Raw genomic sequence first — 21175 nt, 5'->3', positions numbered from 1 at the left:
AAAGCAGCTTTTTGGAAAACTGCATGGTTTTCCTTTAACATTCTAGTTGCCTGGCCTCATTGGGATCAGAACAAATTCTCCGGCCCTGGTTCAGCTTTATCTCTTCCCTTGTAATATACTCAACAGTTCATGATATATTTAGTACTCAAAATAAACTTGTAAGCAGTTAGTATAGCCACTATCCTAACAAACTATATATTCCTGACAAAGTAGAAATGTTCCCATTTGAATTTTTTTTAATTAATTAATTAATTTATTTATTTTTGGCTGTGTTGGGTCTTCGTTTCTGTACGAGGGCTTTCTCTAGTTGCGGCAAGCGGGGGCCACTCTTCATCGTGGTGCACGGGCCTCTCACTATCGCGGCCTCTCTTGTTGCGGAGCACAGGCTCCAGACACGCAGGCTCAGTAGTTGTGGCTCACGGGCCTAGTTGCTCCGCGGCATGTGGGATCTTCCCGGACCAGGGCTCGAACCCGTTTCCCCTGCATTGGCAGGCAGATTCTCAACCACTGCACCACCAGGGAAGCCCCCCATTTGAATTTCTTTTTAATGACACATTACACAGGCTTTAAATGTCAGTCTTTGTATTTTCAAACGTGCAAAAACTAAAATGAAGTTTACATATAAGAGCAATCAACTCTGATAGCAAAAGGCTGAATATCAGTTTCTGAAAATAAATTTTATATGACTCTTTTCTCCAGATAATTTGAGTTTTAAATGTCTTTAACTGTGACATCTTTTTTTAAAAATTTTTTTGATTTTTTATTTTTTTATTGGAGTACAATTGCTTTACAATATTGTGTGTTAGTTTCTGCTGTACAATGAAGTGAACCAGCTATATCCCCTCCCTCTTGGACCTCCCTCCCACCCCCCCGCCATCACACCCATCTAGATCATCACAGAGCACCGAGCCGAGCTCCCTGTGCTATATACAGCAGGTTCCCATTAGCTATCTGTTTTACACACGGTAGTGTATTTATGTCAAACCTAATCTCCCAGTTCGTCCCACCCTCCCCACCCCCCCGTGTCCACATGTCCAGTCTCTATGTCTGAGTCTCTATTCCTGCCCTGCAAATAGGTTCATCTGTACCATTTTTCTAGATTCCACAAATAAGCGTTAATATACGATATTTGTTTTTCTCTTTCTGGCTTATGTCACTGTATGCCAGTCTGTATGACAGACTCTAGGTCCATCCACATCTCTACAAATGACCCAATTTCGTTCCTTTTTATGACTGAGTAATATACCATTGTATATATTTACAACATCTTCTTTATCCATTCATCTGTCATTGGACATTTAGGTTGTTTCCATGTCCTGGCTATTGTAAATAGCGCTGCAATGAACACTGGGGTACATGTGTCCTTTTGAATTATGGTTTCCTCTGGGTATATGCCCAGTAGTGGGATTGCTGGGTCATATGGTAGTTCTATTTTTAGTTTATTAAGGAACCTCCATACTGTTCTCCATAGTGGCTGTATCAATTTACATTCCCACCAACAGTGCAAGAGGGTTCCCTTTTCCCCACAGCCTCTCCAGCATGTATTGTTTGTAGATTTTTTGATGATGGTCATTCTGAACATCTGACCAGTGTGAGGTGACACCTCATTGTAGTTTTGATTTGCATTTCTCTAATAATTAGTGATGTTAAGCAGCTTTTCATGTGCCTCTTAGCCATCTGTATGTCTTCTTTGGTGGAATGTCTATTTAGGTCTTCCGCCGATTTTTTTATTGGGTTGTTTGATTTTTTGATATTGAGCTCTATGAGCTGTTTGTATATTTTGGAGATTAATCCTTTGTCCGTTGCTTCATGTGCAAATATTTTCTCCCATTCTGAGGGTTGTCTTTTCATTTTGTTTATGGTTTCCTTTGCTGTGCAAAAGCTTTTAAGTTTAATTAGGTCCCATTTGTTTATTTTTGTTTTTATTTTCATTACTCTAGGAGGTGGGTCAAAGAAGATCTTGCTCTGGTTTATGTCAAAGAGTGTATTTCCTGTGTTTTCCTCTTAAGAGTTTTAGAGTGTCCAGTCTTACATTTAGGTCTTTAATCCATTTTGAGTTTATTTTTGTGATTGGTGTTAGGTGGTGTTCTAATTTTCATTCTTTTACATGTAGCTGTCCAGTTTTCCCAGCAACACTTATTGAAGAGTCTGTCTTTTCTCTATTGTATGTTCTTGCCTCCTTTTTCATAAATTAGGTCACCATATGTGTGTGGGTTTATCTCTGGGCTTTCTATCCTGTACCATTCATCTATGTTTGTTTTTGTGCCATACCATACTGTCTTGATTACGGTAGCTTTGTAGTATAGTTTGAAGCTGGGGAGCCTGAGTCCTCCAGCTCCGTTTTTCTTTTTCAGTATTGCTTTGGATATTCGGGGTCTTTTGTGTTTCCATACAAATTGTAAAATTTTTTGTTCTAATTCTCTGAGGAATGCCATTGGTAATTTGTTGGAGATTGCATTGAATCTGTAGATTGCTCTGGGTAGTATAGTCATTTTCACAATATTGATTCTTCCAATCCAAGAACATGGTATATTTCTCCATTTGTTTATGTCATGTTTGATTTCTTTCATCAGTGTTTTATAGTTTTCTGAGTACAAGCCTTTTGCCTCCTTCAGTAGGTTTATTCCTAGGTATTTTATTCTTTTTGTTGCAGTGGTAAGTGGGATTGTTTCCTTAATTTCTCATTCTGATTTTTCATTGTTAGTGTATAGGAATGCAAGAGATTTCTGTGCATTAATTTTGTATCCTGCAACCTTACCAAATTCATTGATTAGTTCTAGTAGTTTTCTGTGGCATCTTTAGGATTTTCTATGTATAGTATCATGTCATCTGCAAACAGTGACAGTTTTACTTCTTCTTTTCCAATTTCTATTCCTTTTATTTCTTTTTTTTCTCTGATTGCCATGGCTAGGACTTACAAAACTATGTTGAATAAGAGTGGTGAGAGTGGGCATCCTTGTCTTGTTCCTGGTCTTAGAGGAAATGCTTTCAGCTTTTCACTGTTGAATATGATGTTAGTTGTAGGTTTGTCTTATATGGGCTTTATTACGTTGAGGTATGTTCCCTCTATGCCCACTTTCTGGAGGCCCTCCGCACCTCCCCTGATCCTCCGATCCCGGAGAGCCCCTCCCTGCCTGCCCTTCCTCTTCCCCCCCCCCCGCCTCCCTCCTACACCCCTAGGAACCACGTGGCCCGGCAGGGGCCCCCAGAGAACAGAGGACCAGGCCCGGACTGTGACATCTTTATATAAGTGAATATAGATTGAAGAAGTAGCTATAAAACCTGAAATGTCCATGTTTCAATTCTTTTTTACCATGACTGTTAACATGATATAGCTAGGTATTGTGCACACTTCATTGTTTACTCTGCAATAAATTACTTCCCTCCTGACCAATAAATAGACAACCATCACCATGAGTTAGAAATGTTAGGCATTTGGCTATACCCTAGAATATAGTTCGTGGCTTTTAAATATTGTGTGGGTGTGAAAGATTTTGAGTGACCATTGGATAAGCTACAGCATTCTATCCTTAAGCCATATCTGGGGATGTTTACTTTATAATTATAGTCTTGCTCTAGGGCTTGCTATTTGGTGGACAAGATATTTTTCTGCTCATTCCTCAAGGATTCATTCTGAATGCCAGTTAAGAGCATGAACTTTGGATCCAGAATGCTTGGGTTTCTATATATTAAACTCTACCACCTTGGCAAGTTACTTAACATCAGTAAGCCTCAATTCCCTCATCTGCAAGATGGGGAAAATGTAATGAATATAGCTCATAGATTATCTTTCAGGACTGAAAAGTTAACAAATGCAAGTAGAACTGTACCTTGCATGCAGTAAGTAATATATAACAGTTAGCTTCCCAGTTGTTATCATCGTTTATTGTTATAATTGATTTTATTGTGATTGTGGAATAGGTTCTGGTGGAAACCAAAAATATCATGTGTTTGGGAATGACCTTATGTTTAGTTATTCATCTTTTGTACTTATGACATTCAGTCAGAATTATTATGTCAATTTAGTGATTATCACACCTGGTTTTCATTTTGTTGGTCCTGAGGTACTGTATTCATCAGAATTGAGTGCTTTGAGAATAAAATTGAGATTGATGAATAAAGGGGTTTTTTTTTTTAATCTTCTAGGAATAAAATTTTTGTAACCACCAGTATTCATTTGGTTTAAAGCACAAGGAAAAACTGTGCTTTATAAAATGGATTACTATGTTCAACTGTTATTTGAGTTCCTCAGAATTACTGCCTAAGCTTAGATCTGTGGTCCATCTAGACTAGCATTTGCTCTTGGATAGGTTCTCAAGGAGAGAACATGGGTAAATCTAGAAGAACTAACAGAAGCCCCACCCAAATTTTTAAAAAATTTTTTTCTGCTTTTCTTTTCATTCCAGCATGGCTCTTTAGTTTCTTTAAATCATTTAGGAGAGAGGTTCTGTCCCAGGAACTCCAGAAATAGCTGGGGAGATTAGTATTTAGTCATTGTGAACATGAGCCAGGAAAAACAGAAAATGTTTAAAGATAGTTTATTGTTAGTATATTACTTTTTAAGGTTTTTATTGTTTCTTTGTTATTGTTAAGCTAATATATTCTGGCCTTAGAATATTCAAGCAATTCAAAAATGTATGGTATATTAATTCCAAGTCCTCTGTATTCTCCTTCCTCAGCAATAACTAGTTAACTTTGTATATTACTCTAGTTTTTTTTTTCTATGCAGATCTAATACTTTAATTTTTAGGAAAGTAGGTTAATACTATACATATAATTTTTACAACTTTATTTTCTTACTTAATAATATGTATCCTATATTTTCCAGGGGATTACATGTATGTATTAATGGCAACCTTTTTAATGCTCATTCATCATTTTAGTGTGCAGATATATGAATTTATTTATTCAATTCCTTATTGATACATGTTTGGGTTATTTGTAATTTTGTATTACAAAGTGTACTGCAGTGAATATCCTTGTACACATAATTTTGAATGCGTTTGCAAGTTCTATTCCCTAAAGTGGAAATGTGTGCTCAAAGAATATAAAAATTTTTAAATGGTAGATATTGACAAATTAGAGGTGCTTGTTGAGAGAAAAAATAACTCATAACATTAATAGTAGATACTGACAGTGGGAATGGCAGGCTTTGCTTTGCCCTCACTTGGGGTAGCTCCTTGTGTAAACAGTTAATAGTGATTTCTAGAACTTAAAAAAATTAAGTTTCCCTGACTCCTCATTCATATTTGTTCTTTCCATTCATTCATTGGTCCTTAGAATTAGATAGGGAAGGGGATGCATGGAGGTGGAAGGAAGTATGGATACTGACTTTCTCATTTTACAGAGATACAATCTAAAGTAATGGATCAAGTAGAGATTATAATTATTATTCAGCTTTAGAAAGGTAATGTACAGAAGAACTAAAGATAAAAACACAGCTAAGAAAAACTTTAAAGGATGTAGTGTAAATGAGCTAAATTGTATATCTTTCATAGGGAGGAAAATACTGGATTTTCCTTAACAAATCTGTAACTCTAATTACAGAAGAAATAGAGGTCTAAACAGATAATTTAAAGTTTTGGAGGTAACACTGAATAACTGACGTCAGAAATAGAGAAGAAAGTTTACCTCTGAGGAGTGAGAATGGTAGTAGTGAACGGAGATGTTTTTTTCATTTTATTTCCTCCTTTAACTGCTGGTATTTCTAGTTCTGTGTTTATTGATTACTTTCCAAGTAATATAAAAAATAGATTAAAAAAGGAAAGCTGAAGCTATAACTCTATGATGGGATAATTAAGACAATTGTGGGAAACAGCAATATCAACGTCAAATCAGTTAGTGGGACAAAAATAGACTTGGGGTGTTAGTTATATAGTTTATGAGTCCATTTATAAACTTTCCATATCAAGAAAGTTTATACCATATAGCAGTGTATTAGAAATAAACCTACTTAATTTGAGTTATAGAATTCAACTCATGACAATACATGGATACATTCATTCATTTGACAGACATTCATGAGTGGAGTAAATTCATACTGTTATTTTTCTATGCCTGTCCCTGATGTGCTTTAAGATGTTGTATAGGAAAGCTCACAGTGGGTTTCTGTTGAGTGAACTCTTAAAAACTCCTCTCCTCCTAAAACTTAATGTCTCCTTAAAGAGATTTTCAATCAGTCCTTCTCTTTTCAGCCTCACTTCTACTGTCATTTTTGGTAATACCCAGTGTTTCCCATTCCTGAGCTACTACCAGTCAGCCTGCTTCTGAGTGAGGTTTCTGCTTTGTTCATGCTAAATCAGTTACCGATTCATCCACCTGCTTTCTAACATCCAAAGTTTTGTTGGTATCTTTTCCAATTTTTTTCTCAGTATGTCTATACCTTTTTATATTCCTTTCCTGCCATTCCTCTAATATTCAATCCACCAACTTTAATCTAAGGTCTAGTTTTATTTTTGCAAGTGTCAAATAAAAAGCCATTCCAGTACAGAAGAATCACTGATCCATTAGTAAAGCAACAACATGAGGTGACTGCTCTTAAAATGAAAAGTGCATAATGATGAAACTGCTTTGTTGATATGTTCTGACCTAGACCTCTAACAAGAGAATCATTCTTTTGTCAGAGGATTGGATTTGGCAAAAACTTTAGTTAAATACACCTTTCTCCTACTTCTCCTTTTTTGGAATGAAGGAAAGTTCTCCCTTGTCTAGTGGTTTTCAATGCAAGAAAATTTGCATCTTTCTGGTTTCTCTTGAAGAACTCAAAGTAAAATGTGTGATTTCTACAGAGGGCAGAAGAATTCCTTATTGTTTGGGGAGAAGCTGGGTGATGGTGATAATAATTACTATTATTTATTGATTGCTTCTGTGTGCAATTTGTTTTACAAACACTGTCTTTTATTAATCCTCAAACTGCCATAAGTAGTTATTATTTACTCCTTTTCACAAAGGATGAAATAACTTTTCTAAGGTTAAGTAACTTGCCCAAGGTTACACAGTGAGTGTTGGGCACATTATCAAATGACTCTAAAATCCATTCTTTTCCCACTTTTCCACCTTGTTAGACTCATACTATTTTAATAACAGCAACAATGATAGCCGATAGTTATATAGCACATACTCTCTACTAGATACTACTTTATACTCTTTATATATATTGACATATTTAGTTCTCATCCCTTAACCTTATGAGGTAAGCACCATCATTATCCTCTTCTATGGAGGTCAGGGAGAGTAAGTAACTTGCTGAAGGTCAATTAGTTATGGCTATAGTGATGTGGACCAGGATTCTAAGACAGTTGTTTGGTTGTTATTGGAGTAGATGAGAATGTTTATATTTGTTCTCATTGATTGCTGAGTCTGTTAAAAGGGCTCTAAACTTTAAAAACGAAAGTAAATAAATATTTCGGTTCTTTTTTCTTTAAAGCTATGAGAAGGTAACATGAAACAATAAACGTCTTGCCACAGCTTAAGGTGTCTAGTTAGTATACCAACCCTTACCAAGAAAAAGTAATTAAATAGTGGGGGAGCGGGAGAAAGGGGAGGTGTTTCTGTATTAGAGTTCTGGCATTAACATTTGCATATTGAGAAAAGCTCAAGAATTTTCTTTGAAGTACCCTCTTTATTTTGCTGTAGTCTTTAAAGTTGTTTCTAATTCCAAGAGAGACTATAATATGTATTTCATCCATCCTTAACTATACCAAGAGGCTGAAGATAGCATGCGTTATCTTGGCAAGGTTTTAGGAGAAAATTCCTATGTCTAGAGTTAGACATTTCGATCTGTTTGAGCACTGCCTGTGTCTAACCTGGACATACACACTGGCTTTGCTTTCCTGTTATGTCTGTGACACTGTAAGACATTCAAATAGGAGGAAGCCACTCTAGGGTTCCTGGATGATGCTTTCACTTTCCAATATTAAATGCCTTGCTTCTTATTAAACTTGTCCCCTTCTCCCCTCACTCCCTCTCCCAAAAAGTTGCTTTAAAAGGAAGAATAATAGAAGTATTTTGATCTCTTTTTCCATAACCAGATTGACCCATTGACAGTCTGACTTTATTAGTTCAGACACTTGGCTATGAAAAATTCCTTTTTCATCCTGATTATTGTTTTACTTTAACACTTTTGATTTAAGAATGAATGTAATTAATTTCTCTTTATTTTTTGTTATTTACTTATTAAGGCTTTGTGATTTGTGCAGCTAGTTCCTATGACTTTCATAGAAGCTTATACTTCTATGACTCATAAAAGACATTTTAGAAAGTTTATACTCCTGCCTCGTTGAGGTAAGCCCCCTATAGCCTACCTTTCCTGCTGATTAGAACTAAAAACTCTGGACAAAATACAAAAGCAACTACATAAATAATCAAAAACAGACAGTTGGTGCTGGGAAATTAAAACCTGGAGGGGCAACTAGTTTGGGGTGAGTTCCCTAGTGTTTTATTTTGTTTTGTTTCTTTTTTCCCATGGCTTTGCCCCCAGTTATGGAGCTGGGGAACAGTGGCTCTGGCAATTAAAACTCTGATAGAAACCTCATTTTTCTATCCAGAGAAATCAAGAAAATGGGTCCTGCATTTAATAGTATGGGGGGGGGATCTTTATGTTTTTTCTACCTTTCCCAGCTTTGCTCCTAAGACAGACCCAGTTGCAAGGCTGCAGATATAGTAGAAGTGCTACAAGAGAAACCCTGTCTTTCCTGCCAGATAACCCAGAAAGGGGCGTCTGTGATGAAGACTAAGGAGGACATCTTAGGAAAAAAGAGAGCTGGGGAAGGTGTCCCCTCATTTTGTGTATAACCAGCACAAGTACTAGTTTGTGCATGTGTCAGACAAACCCACAGCAGCATACCACAGTCTTTGAGAACTGGCCTTCAGTTAGAACCACTCCTCAGAGGAGGTGAGGAAGAACTTGTGGTCTGAACCTAACTGACCTGATTGCCTGTTAAAACAGACAAACAAATTCTCTAGCAGATTATAAAAGATCAAAGGACTGACAGTCAATACAGCATAACATTAAAATGTCCAAGGTATGATTCAAAATTATGCTACCTACAAAAAAAACAGGAAATTATAAACAATTCTCAAAGGAAAAGACAGATGGCAACCCCAGGGTCACCCAGATTTTGAAATTATCAGGGAAAGACTTTGAAGAAGCTTTTATAGCAATTCTCTGTGGCATAAATGTAAACACTTTAAATTAATTTCTCAGTAGAGAAATAGAAACTATTAAAAACAACCAAATGGAAATTTTGGAACCAAAAAAATACAGTATCCGAGATAAAAAATTCACTGGGTGGGCTCATCAACATAGTGGAGTGACAGAAAAAAAAAGTCAGTAAACTTAAAGATAGATCAATAGATATTTTTCAACTTTTAAAACAGAGAGAAAAAAGAAAGATTGGGGAAAAAAATGAACAGAGCCTTAAAACCTAACTTATGTCCAGAAGTAAGAAAAAGATAACGTACAAAAAGCCGGAAAGAATAACCAATTCTTAAGGGAGAAGGCAGCCTCTGCCAAAAAAGAGTAAGTCTTTTATATAAGACACAAATCAAGGTAAACTTTCTTTTTAAAATCTTGGGAGCCTTTGCAAGGATATGCTCAAGAATGTCAGTTTGCACAAAATTGTCTTGCAAATAAAGTACTGAAACATTTTCTGTCACAGAGAATGCTATTTGCCTACCTATTATCTATTCTTCCCTTATTCCTTCTTAAATGAATGCCAGTCTTATTGAGAGTAACAGTGTCACAGGATAAAACCCGCATTACCCAGCCTCTTTTGCAGATGGGGTGGCACTGGGATCCAGTTCTGGCCAGTGAGATGTAAGTAGAATTTGTGCTATGGGGTTTCTAAGAAACTCCCTTAAGAGGGCCCGGAATGGGGGTGGGGTGGGAGTGTAGCAGGCTACACTCGATTTTATGCCTCTTTTCATCCTTTGTCCAGTCTCTTTTTCCTCTATGGCAGCGGTTCTCAACCAGGGATGATTTTGACCCCCAGGGGAAATCTGGCAATGTCTGGAGACATCTTTGGTTTTTACAACTGACAGTTGCTAGCAGCATCTAGCAGGTAGAGGCCATGAGTATTGCTAAACATCCTACAGCGTACAGGACAGTCTCCCACAACAAAGAATCATCTTGTCCAAATGTCAAGAGGCCAGATTGAGAAGCTTTGCTCTGTGGAATGCTGACCTGATGTTGGAGATTGAATAACCATTTTGTGAGTAGAAGGTGGCAAGTCCATGTCTGAACAAAAATATAGAAGGAACTGAAGTCCTGATGACATTGCGACACTGCTATAACAGCTGCAGACTGTGTTCTTCCAGAGGCCTCATTACAAGAAAAAGAAAACATCTAATTTATTTAAGCTAATGGATTTCTCTTTCCTTACTCATTTACTAACTGATAGAGTATTTATTTAGAAATTGTTAGTCATAAAGATTAGGGCAGCTAAAATATAAATAGTAATGAAGAGGTCTTAGGTATTGAAAAGAATAAGGAAAAGCTTATCATGTTTATCTGGGCAAAGAGGCATTTGAAGAAAGTACACTTGGTGAATAGAGTACAAAATCTGGGAAAACATCAGAAATACTGGGCTACTGTCATAATTTTGCCTGTTGTTGAAAGACTAACGCTATCTTGAAAGGAGTTGTACCATTTTGTGGGTTTTTTTAATGAGGAACTTTTCTGTTGTTACTATAACATATTTCGTTCTAGTGCCAGAATTTGGTCACCTCAACTTCCACTAGATCTGTAGTTAGCTTGGATCACATAGGGACTTAACTACTTGAGTCTCCATTGCCTGGGGTTGCAGATCCACTAAAGGGAAAGTGATGGAGGTTAAGCATTGTATATACTATGGAAGGATAAGAGGTAATGTTGGTTGAGCTTTTGGGGATCGCTTTCTGATTATGGGGGCAACATCAAAGCTAAAACACCATGTCTAGCCTTGGAACTCAGTTAAAATGATGCTGTCATTTGAAATCATGCCACACTAAGATCTAAGGAACTAAATCTGTTTGTTCTGACCAAAAAGAGGATAGAGGTATAGCAATAATTGATGGAAACAAAAAATGGAAAATACAACATAAAAAATTCCCTAACCATGAAATTGCCTCATGTTCTCCAGAAAATGGTATTTCTTTGCTTTAAAAATGCTGGTTTGAAGCTGTCGCAGAGCGATGCCATATTTACCTAAATTATAGGGACCCTTTAAGTAGCCATTTGTGGAATACAAGAAACTTAGTGTACTTGTAAATTTATACCTGTGACAGCCTGATTCTCACTGCAGAATTCTAGGGGTGAAAAACACCCCCAAACCTTCTAATCCATTCCCTTACTATTGTGGGAAATTGTATATCAGTAAAAGATACAGATTTTACCCTAAAGGGTTTCAATCTAATGAAGCTAACAGTAAACATATACTGGGTCTGTCCACTAACATCTCAAAATTAGTGTGACTAAAAATGAACTCTTGATTTCCCTTCCAAAACTGTAACTCTCTCATCTGCCTAGCTCGGTAGATGGCATTCCTATTCTGTTTCTCAGGAAAAAAAATCTTTGAAGTCATGATTGACGTTTTTCTTTCTCTCTCACCCCCAGAGCCAGTCCATCACCAAATCCAGCCCATTCTAAACATATCCCAACTACTACCATTGCTTACCACCTTCACTGCTCCCACCCTAGTTCAGGTCTACTTTTTACCAGGATTACCTCCTAGATTTTTACCCAAGTGAAATGAAGACCTATATTCACATGAAAACCTATATGTGAGTATTTACAGTGGCTTTATTCATATTCCTTAAAAACTGGAAACAATCCACATGGCCCTACTCAGCAAAAAAAGGAACAGACTGTTAGCATACACACTACATACCTGAATCTCCAATGCATTATGCTAAGTGAAAGAAGCGAGACTCAAAGTGTGAGTCCATTTATATGACATTCCTGAAGAGGAAAACTACAGAGACAGAAGCAAATCAAGAATTTTTAGGGCTGATTACAAAGCATGAGGAGTTTTTTTGGTATGATGGAACTTTCTTGATTATTATGGTGATTACCCGACTGTACTCATTTCTTAAAACTTGAAAAACGGTAGACTTAAGGATGAATCTTATTGTACATAAATTGTATCTTAATTCAGAAAAAAAAAAAGAATTCATTGTTAGTAATAGCAAAAGACCTGTCAGTCAGAGTTCAGTGTGGGAAACAGAAACCATTCAAGATATTTTAAACAGGAAGGAATTTTATATTAGGAATAAAATCTTTGGAAGGGCCTAAGAAGCGATTTTATGTTGGACTTCGGTTGGTGACTTCAGAACAATATAGAACTAATATACTCAGGCATAATGCTCTGAGACCATCACTGGAGCTATGCTGGAATCCGGAACAAAGCATCTACTGCTGCTGCACTGGTCTCTGGACATCCAGGAGACCACAGAATAGATTCCCACCAGTGAGACCAAAGGGTTAGGAAGCCAGGTCAACAAGCCATTGGTGCTTCTGCTGCTGCCACACTGCTGCTTCTTACCCAAAAAACTGAAAAATGTCCCCTATTTTGTTAATGCTGGAGAGAATTCTCATGTTTTCACCATTGTCCTTGCCAGCAGAGACAAACAAAGAAGACCCCCAAAATCATGTGAAATAAGCAGAACCTAATTGACATCCAGAGCTCTGGCTAATAGAAGAGAGTCTGTAGTTTCCCACATTTTATAATTAAATGGAGGGTGGAGTAAGCCATGCGTCAGTGGTCAGCATAATATCTAAGCTTCCATCAATAAGGGACTGTTTAATGAATTATGATATGTTATACAGTAGATGAAGGATTTACCCAGGTGGTGGGTATTCTGTAAGCTGGAGTATATAATTACACTGTTGAGTCTTGGTTAATAAATTCTGGTGCTTTAAATATAGAACTCTTACATCTAACTGTACTGAAGTCAATATATTGCAGTTTCTATAATCCTACTTTTAAATTTGTGTAGCAAACATTGCTATTTCTTTAAGATAGTTAAATAGCTTCTCTTTTTCAAAATTAATTTGAAAGATTACAGGACAAGTTAGGCTTCCTAATATCGAGAATGCCATACATAAATTTAGAAAAACAAGAATTTTTCAGAATGGCAAATAATATAGAAGAGATCTTTAACAACTTTCTACGTGAGGCAGATCAGCTACAGATAAAGGACTAAGTTTATATAGAATATGTAGTAGAACACAGCCTTATCTCTTGGCTGTGAAATGCAAATGTTGGATTCCAAGTGGCATGTGGATCACTGTTCCCAGAGAAATGCCCTGATGGCATCCTCTCACATATCACCTGCGACATAGCTGGTGTACATGCACACTCCTGTGTGTACGTACACCACCAGAATGGGTCTGAGTAGACTCACTGCAAACTTAAAGCTCCAGGGAGAAGTATTTTAGTTCGTGAACACAAGCCTGTTAAGTTCGGCCCTCTCTCACCCCCACAAAATAAAGTTCAAGTTAAAAAGTATCTTTAAATAAAAAATAAGCTATTTTATCTTAAAGTGTACGAGCAATGCGATTAGAGTGAATTGCCTCAGAAACTAAATGGCCAGACTTCCTCTAACAGATTTTAATTATTTTTATAGTTTTTCCCAAATGAAGACTCACAATAGCCATTTTAAGTAAACTAGAGCAACTCTTTCATCTTCATTGCAAGCTTCAGACCCTAAACAAAGCATGAAGCTGGGCAGTGCACTGTTTAATTTTCAGATTGGATTTTTCATTATGTTTTATGATAACTTTTTATTTTTATCAAGTTGCATCTCAGCCTTCTGTTTAGACTCAAGAAGATTCATGGCAAATGATCTGGGTGTTTATTTGGACAAACATGCAATAAATCAGTCTACTGTTTCAATAAAATGTTATTAATAGAACACATTATTCTGTTCAGTATTATGTTATCTTTAAAATTAAGCAGAACATTAGTGGTAGTGAAACTAGTTTCAATCAATACACTCCTGTAATGAAACCTATTGTATAAGAAACTTCTTTTTAAGGAGGAAAAACGTCCTTAACACAACTACCAACTACCAACTTCTGACTCTAGAGACGGCATTTCACAGTTTCTAAAAATTATTTGGTAGGATTTCTTTGTGTTTGTTTTGGTGTTAAGATAGTTTCCTGAAAGTTACCTTGCAGCAGTTAGTGCATAAATGTTCCTTAAATGCTTTTTTTCTTTAATTGAAGAATTTAGTTGGCACTTGACCTGGCAGAGACCCACCCAGGTGTGTGCTTCAGTGAAATTGAGGTCAGAGCTGCTGTTGACACTCAGGAGTATAAGAATTGCCAATTTCTCTTCTGATCGTATAGAGATAGAGGATATAGATTTCAATTTTTCAAAACTCATATAATAATGAGAATTTACTAGGAGTGAGCCCCGATTTAGATCCTCTATCACCCACTCTACTCCCTATTAAAATTTTAGAATGATGGCTTTAAAATCAAAGGTGGCTAAAGTCTCAGGGTGGCACTGCAGTCTTAGGAGAACTTCACTGCACAGGGACTGGCGGGTTGATTCTGCTGCTGTCTTCTGTTTAGATAGCAAAGTGCCTTGAGAAAAGGCTGCTATTTAATAATGCAGTGGGAAATTAAAGACCTTTGAATGTTAAATTGCATATATTTTCCAGTGGAATATCTCTTAAAACATACTTTATGCTTTTGCTTGGTACACAGTATTGTCATCACATGGTAGTTTAAGGAATCTGGAGACTTGTTGGAATTCCAAGTTTACTCCTTTACTTCTGTCGTTTTGTATTTTTAATCTGAATGTAAGAAATAGAGATTATCTTACTGTGGTTTTATTCTCATTAAATTGTTAAGAAGTTGTTGTTTTGGGAGATGAGCGTTATGTTAAGATGAAAAAATAATTATGAAAATCTAAGCCATCATACATATTCTACTGGCTTAGGATAAAGTTTCCATAGTCCATCAGGCAAATAATTTGATCATGTTGCTGTACGACTTTAATAGTAAACAAGTGAGTTCTAATACATTCTTTGAATACCACTGCTAACATTTAAATGCAGATGGTTATCATATTTTTTCATACCAGTAGGAGACTACTTAAAATCTGCGTTGGAGTGAAGCATAAGGTAGCAAGCAGTACACTTGATTCTGGTTTTTATCTTTCTTAGTTCCACCGCAGAACTCTTAAATGCTACATTTCTGAAGGAAGGTTCATTTTTGTGTTATGACTGTGAACACCTGTGAACCACTGGGCTTAATTTGTTTACAGCTGACAGTGATTATGTGTGGAGACTGTGGCAGTAGTTGGCAAGGAGCAACTGACCATTTGGTTATCTCTGCATTGTCTTATTTTTCTTGTTTTCCCCAACATTTTAACATCATCTATGTTTTGTGAGGTTATTTGTAGGTTTTTTTTTTCCTAGTAGTTTTATCTGGTTTGGTATTAAGGTAATTCTGGCTTCACTAAATGAATTGGAAATTGTTTCTTCCTTTTTCTGTTTTCTATCTTTGTGATATTATAATTTCTGTAATTGACATGGTGGTATTAAGATGTTCTCTTTTGTCTTCAGTCAGTTTTGGTAATTTCTGTCTTTTAAGGGATTTGTACATTTCATAAGTTGTCATATAAGTAGCATGAAGTTGTTCATAATATTCCTTTTTCAACTTGATAATGTCTGTGGCATTGCATCTGTGTGCCCATTTTTCATTTTTTATTTTGATGATTTGTATCTTTTTTTTCTTGATCAATCTTACTGATTTTTTAACAAAACAACTTTTATTAGATTTTCTCTATTGTTTGTTTTCTATATTATTTATTTCTGGCCTTATGTTAATTTTTCCTTCTATTTATTTCAGTTTTTTTTTTTAATTTCAGTTTTAATTTGCATTTCCTTTTCTAACTTCCAAGATTGACATTTAGATCATTTGTTTGGGACTTTATTCTTTTCATTTAAAGTTACAAATTTACACATTTAAACATTTAATGTTATAAATTTCCCTCTGAGAACTCCTTTACCTGCATCCCACACTTTCTTATGTTGTGCTTTTTTTTTTTTTTCAAAATATTTTCTAATTCCCTTTGTGGTTTCCTCTTTGAACGGTTTATAATCATTTATAAATTTTTCTTAATTTCAAATTTTTGCAGATTTCTCAGATAGCTTTCTGACATTTATTTCTAATTTAATTCCTCTGTGTCAGAAAATGGAGTCTCCACAATTTCAATATGTTGCAATTATTGAGACTTGTTTTATATCCTGTGATACGACCTATCTTGCTGAATATTTCATCCACATGTAAAACTAACCTAATCTACAATTATTGGATGGAGTAGTCAGTATACAGCAATAGGGTCAATGCTTTTATAGTATTTGTTCAGGTCTTCTATATACTTACTGATTTGGGATCTGTTTTTTCCGCCATTAACTGAGAGCTTTGAAAGCTCCAAATATGATTATGGATTTATTTTTCTTTTTATTTCTATCTTTCCTTCACATATTTTGAATTTCAGTTATCAGATGCCTTTGCATTTAGGATTGTAATGTCTTCTTGGTGCATTAAGTTCTTTCATTTTGTAACATGCTTCTTTATCCCTGATAATATTACTTGTTCTGAAATACCTTGTATGATATTAATATAGCCACTCCAGCTTTCTTTTTTTTTTTTTTAATAGTTTTTTTTTTTTTTTTTAATTTTTATTTTATTATTTATTTATTATGTTTTATTTTTGGCTGTGTTGGGTCTTCGTTTCTGTGTGAGGGCTTTCTCCAGTTGTGGCGAGTGGGGGCCACTCTTCATCGCGGTGCGCGGGCCTCTCACTATCGCGGCCTCTCCCATTGCGGAGCAGAGGCTCCAGACGCTCAGGCTCAGCCGTTGTGGCTCACGGGCCCAGTTGCTCCGCGGCACGTGGGATCCTCCCAGACCAGGGCTCGAACCCGTGTCCCCTGCATTGGCAGGCAGACTCTCAACCACTGCACCACCAGGGAAGCCCCCAGCTTTCTTATAATTAGAATTTGTAGAGTATATTCTTTTCCATCCTTCTAGTTTTCCCTATCTTTGTCTTTATAATTAAAGTAGGGTTCTCATAGTTGGATTTGGCATGTAGTTGGCTTTGGTTTATAATTCTATCTGACATCCCTGGCTTTTTATTGGAGTGTTAGTATCTTTTACACTTGACTAATTATCCAATATAGTTGGGTTTAAATCTACCATCTTATAATTTATTTTCTATTTTTCACCAATTTTTCAGTTTTTCTTTAGTTTTTCCTGCCTTTTTTTTTTTTTATTAATTTTTATTGGAGTATGGTTGCTTTATAATGTTGTATTAGTTTCTTCTGTACACCAAAGTGAATCAGCTGTATATATACATATGTCCCCCCTTCTTTCCCATTTAGGTCACCACAGAGCGCTGAATAGAGTTCCCTGTGCTATACAGTAGGTTCTCATTAGTTATCTATTTCATAATAGTAATGTATATATGTCAACAGTTTTAGCATTATCTCTACTTGCGGCTCATTTTTTTGTTTTTGTTTTGTTTTCTTTTCTTTTTTGCCTCTTTGATCAGGTCTTTATTCAGAATTAGCTGTCTGAAATGATCTGACCTTTATGGAATGCACAAATTTAAGTTTATGCAGCAGGCTTCTTTTCTTCTGTGGTGGGTTTCTTTTCTGTGGGCTTCTTTTCAGCTGGTGTTTTTTTGGTCACTGCAGCCTTTTTCCCCACAAAAGGCTTCTTCTTAACACCAGCAGCCTTCTTTCCTTTCTTCTCCACCACAGGCTTTGCCTGGAACCCCTTCCTCATCTGATTTGGCTGCTAACACTGCTGCTGCCTTATCCATCCAGAGTTTGTGATTCTTCTCCTAGAGAAGAATTATGTCCATCCAGCGCATGGTCTTTGCATATGGGTTTAGCTTCAGCGTGATTCTCAGGTTTTTCAGTGGATTCTTCTTCTGGACTCACAGATGAATCTGTGTGGTGTTCTGAGGGCTCTTTGGATCTCTGGACTTTTCAAGTTTCTGCAAAGGTCTGTTTTGAGCATCTTGCACATGGGAAGGTTGTAGTTGCTCTTGAAGGAAGCAGCTTCATGCCAAATGCCATACAGATCATCTTACTTGTGGAAAGTACTTTCAGTACAAATGCAGAAATGTCCCATGTGCTCATCAGGAGTAAGTTGCAAGATGTTCAGTTTGCTTACACTAAGCAGAGTAATTCCAGGGATGTTTCTGAAGGCCTCAATGATACCGTTGTCCTCATTATAGATGATGCAGGGTTCCCTACCCTGGATATGACACAGTTTCTCATTTTGCCTTTGCCAGCTCTCATTTGCTGTGAGCCATAGACCTTTTTGAAATCATTCCAGGCCTTAAATTTCTTAAGAAGCAAAACAGCCTCCTTGTTCTTCTTGTAGCCTTCAGCTTTATCTTCAGCCACCAAAGGAAGTTCAGGAACTTCCTCAATACAATGACTTTTAGGCATAACCAGTGCTGATAAGGCCGAGGCATCCAGGGCAGAGCAGATGGCATATCACTTCTGTGTTGTGTTCACTCTGCGGTGCCAATGTTGCCAGATTCTGGTTGGCACAAACATGTGGCCCCCATGATACATATTTCCAAAGGCAACCTGGCCAGAACAGTCAGTCCAACTGCCTCGAACCCTGGAAACTTGAGCCAGAGCCTAGCCAGCACCCAAAGACTCAGCACTGGTTTGATGACCTGCTAATTCATTGACAGCATAGGACTGTCTGCTGTGTTTGTGCAAGTTGGTGTGAACAGAGTTCACAATATCTGGTTGAGCAGGAGCCTTGAACACAGCAGGTAAAGTGACATTTATGCCAGATGACTCCTCCTTTTAAGAGAACACTGATATCAGTGATTGAGCACACGCCATGGCAGCGAGAGGAGAAGACTACGCTCCTCTCAACCTGGCGGCTCCCATGGGAAAAGCTTGGGCTCATTATCTTTGTTTTAGGTAAATTTTAAATAAGAAAAAATATCGCTTATATGTCCATTTTCTGGAAGTCTTTATTCGTTTGTTTCCAAGTTTCCATTTAGTATTATTTTACTTATACCTGAAGATATATGTTTGTTTGTTTGTTTATGGCCATACAGATTATCTGGTAATAAATTCTTTTATCTTTTGTTTGTGTGAAAATATCTATTTCACTTTCAATTTTAAAGGAAATTTTTATACAGTTCTGGCTTAGCAGTGTGTTTTTGTTTTCTATTCACCACTTTTAAAATATTCTATAATTTCTTCTGGTTGGTATGTTTTTTTCTAATGAGATTTTTAAATAAGATTTATTCTTATTCTGTTCCTTTGTATGTCATGTGTTTTTTAATCTTCCTGCTCAAGAACTTTCTATCACTAGTTTTTAGCAAGTTGATAACGGTGTCCCTTGGTGTTCTTTGTGTTTTTCTGCTTGAGTTTCATTGAGCTTCTTGGGTCTGTGGGTTTATAGATTTTATTAAATTTAATATTTTAAATCATTATTTCTTCAAATATTTTTTCTATCTTCACCTCTGCTGTCACTGCAATTACATGTATCACTTGTATCATTCCACAAGTTACTAAGGGTTTGTTCCCCAATCTTAATTTTTTTCTCTATGTATTTCATTTTGGATAGTGTCTATTTCTGTGTCTTCAAGTTCCTTAAGCAACATCTAATCTCCTGAAACTTTTACTGCATGGGGTTAACATTTTAGATTTGTCATTTTTCATCTATTGACTATCATTTTGTTATTTTTTATATCTTATTATTATGTTCATGTTTTTCTTTAAATCTTTAATTATGTTGGGCTTATTTATAATAGATTTTTTAAAATCCTCATATGCTAATTTCATCATTTGTCACTTCTGGTTTTTTTCCTCTTGATTGACAAGTCAAATTTCATCATATGTCTTGTAATTTTTCTTGGCTGTTCGTTAGTGTGTATGTTACATTAATGAGTATCTAGATTTTGTTGTCTTCCTCTATAGAGTGTTCTAGCGGGCATTTAAGTTATTGGTAGATCTTGACTTCTTAGAGGATTATGTTTAGGCTTTATTAGGACTAATCTGTAGGCTAGATTTTTCTCTAACAACCATTTAGTTAGCTCTTTCTGGGTTCTCAATAGGACTGAGTATCCTGGGATCAGCTATGACTCTCTCATTCTGACTGGTCAAAACTTGTATACCTCCCTGTTCTGTGTGACTTCTGGGAATTGTTTTATTTCCAACTCCCTGGTTGTTTTCTGCCCAGGCTATCACAGTTTAACTCTACATATATGCAGTCTTGGCATTCACCAAAAACTCAAACGGACCTATGTGCCGATTACTTAACTATTTTTCTGAATAGCTCTCCCTTCTCTGGGACTCTGTTCTGTAACTTCTGGCCACCTCAGCCTCCCTGAACTCCGATCTCTGTCTCCGTAATTCACCAAGACTTTTGTGTTCTGCTTAGGACTACCCTCCCTCTAGCATAGTCTGGAATGTTTGTCCAAACAGAAATGCAGGGCCATTGTATGGCCTAGCTCATTTGTTTGCCTTCTTCCAGGGATCATACACCTTTACTACCTGTTGTCCAATGTCTGAAAACAGTTGTTTTATATATTTTTTCTAGTTTGTAGTGGGCAGGTAAGTGTATCCCCCTCTGTAATACCCCAAAATGGAAATTTTCATTGAAACTATCTTTTAAATGTAGTTTTTAAATTTTAGCATACAAATTTAATGGTATTCTTAAGAAAACAAAGAGGCTTTATGGGAGGGAGAAAGTGTATTGTGAGCATAACAAATGCACAGTAACAAAAACTTATAGGAGATATAGTATTGAATTTTTTTGCTCTTTTAAAGAAGGTAAAAATATAACCTTATGGACCAAAAAAATACTTAAATGAGAAAATTTAAGGGAAGAGAAGATACATTGTTGTCAGATTTATTGTAACTTGTAATTAAAGCCCAAATTGATGTGTAATAGGAATCTTGTAAAGAATACTTATTTTGAGGGTCCAAAGTAATAAAAGAGAAATAGAGATTTAAATAAGAACTACGGAAATATAAATATCTGGCTTTCACGCTGGAAACCAAACTTCATGGTTTTGGCTCTAGATTCAGTTACTTTGGTCATGTCTTTGAGCTTTATTAACATCTTATATGAATCATATTTAACTCTTAATAAAAATAAACTTTGGGGACTTCCCTGGTGGCGCAGTGGTTAAGA

At 36.3% G+C, this 21175-nt stretch overlaps 1 protein-coding gene and 1 pseudogene across 4 annotated transcripts in view; one reads left to right on the top strand and one right to left on the bottom strand.

The window, feature by feature from the left end:
• Window positions 1-21175, top strand: part of KIAA1328 (KIAA1328 ortholog) — a 374054-nt gene that overhangs the window by 170768 nt on the left and 182111 nt on the right. The gene's annotated exons all lie outside the window — the stretch shown is intronic.
• Window positions 17609-18903, bottom strand: LOC103011447 (60S ribosomal protein L4-like; annotated as a pseudogene).

The sequence above is a fragment of the Balaenoptera acutorostrata genome, chromosome 13, assembly GCF_949987535.1.
Source record: "Balaenoptera acutorostrata chromosome 13, mBalAcu1.1, whole genome shotgun sequence".
Lineage (NCBI taxonomy): Eukaryota > Metazoa > Chordata > Mammalia > Artiodactyla > Balaenopteridae > Balaenoptera > Balaenoptera acutorostrata.
Note: the sequence above shows the minus strand (reverse complement) of the source record. Positions and strands in the feature narration are given on the sequence as shown.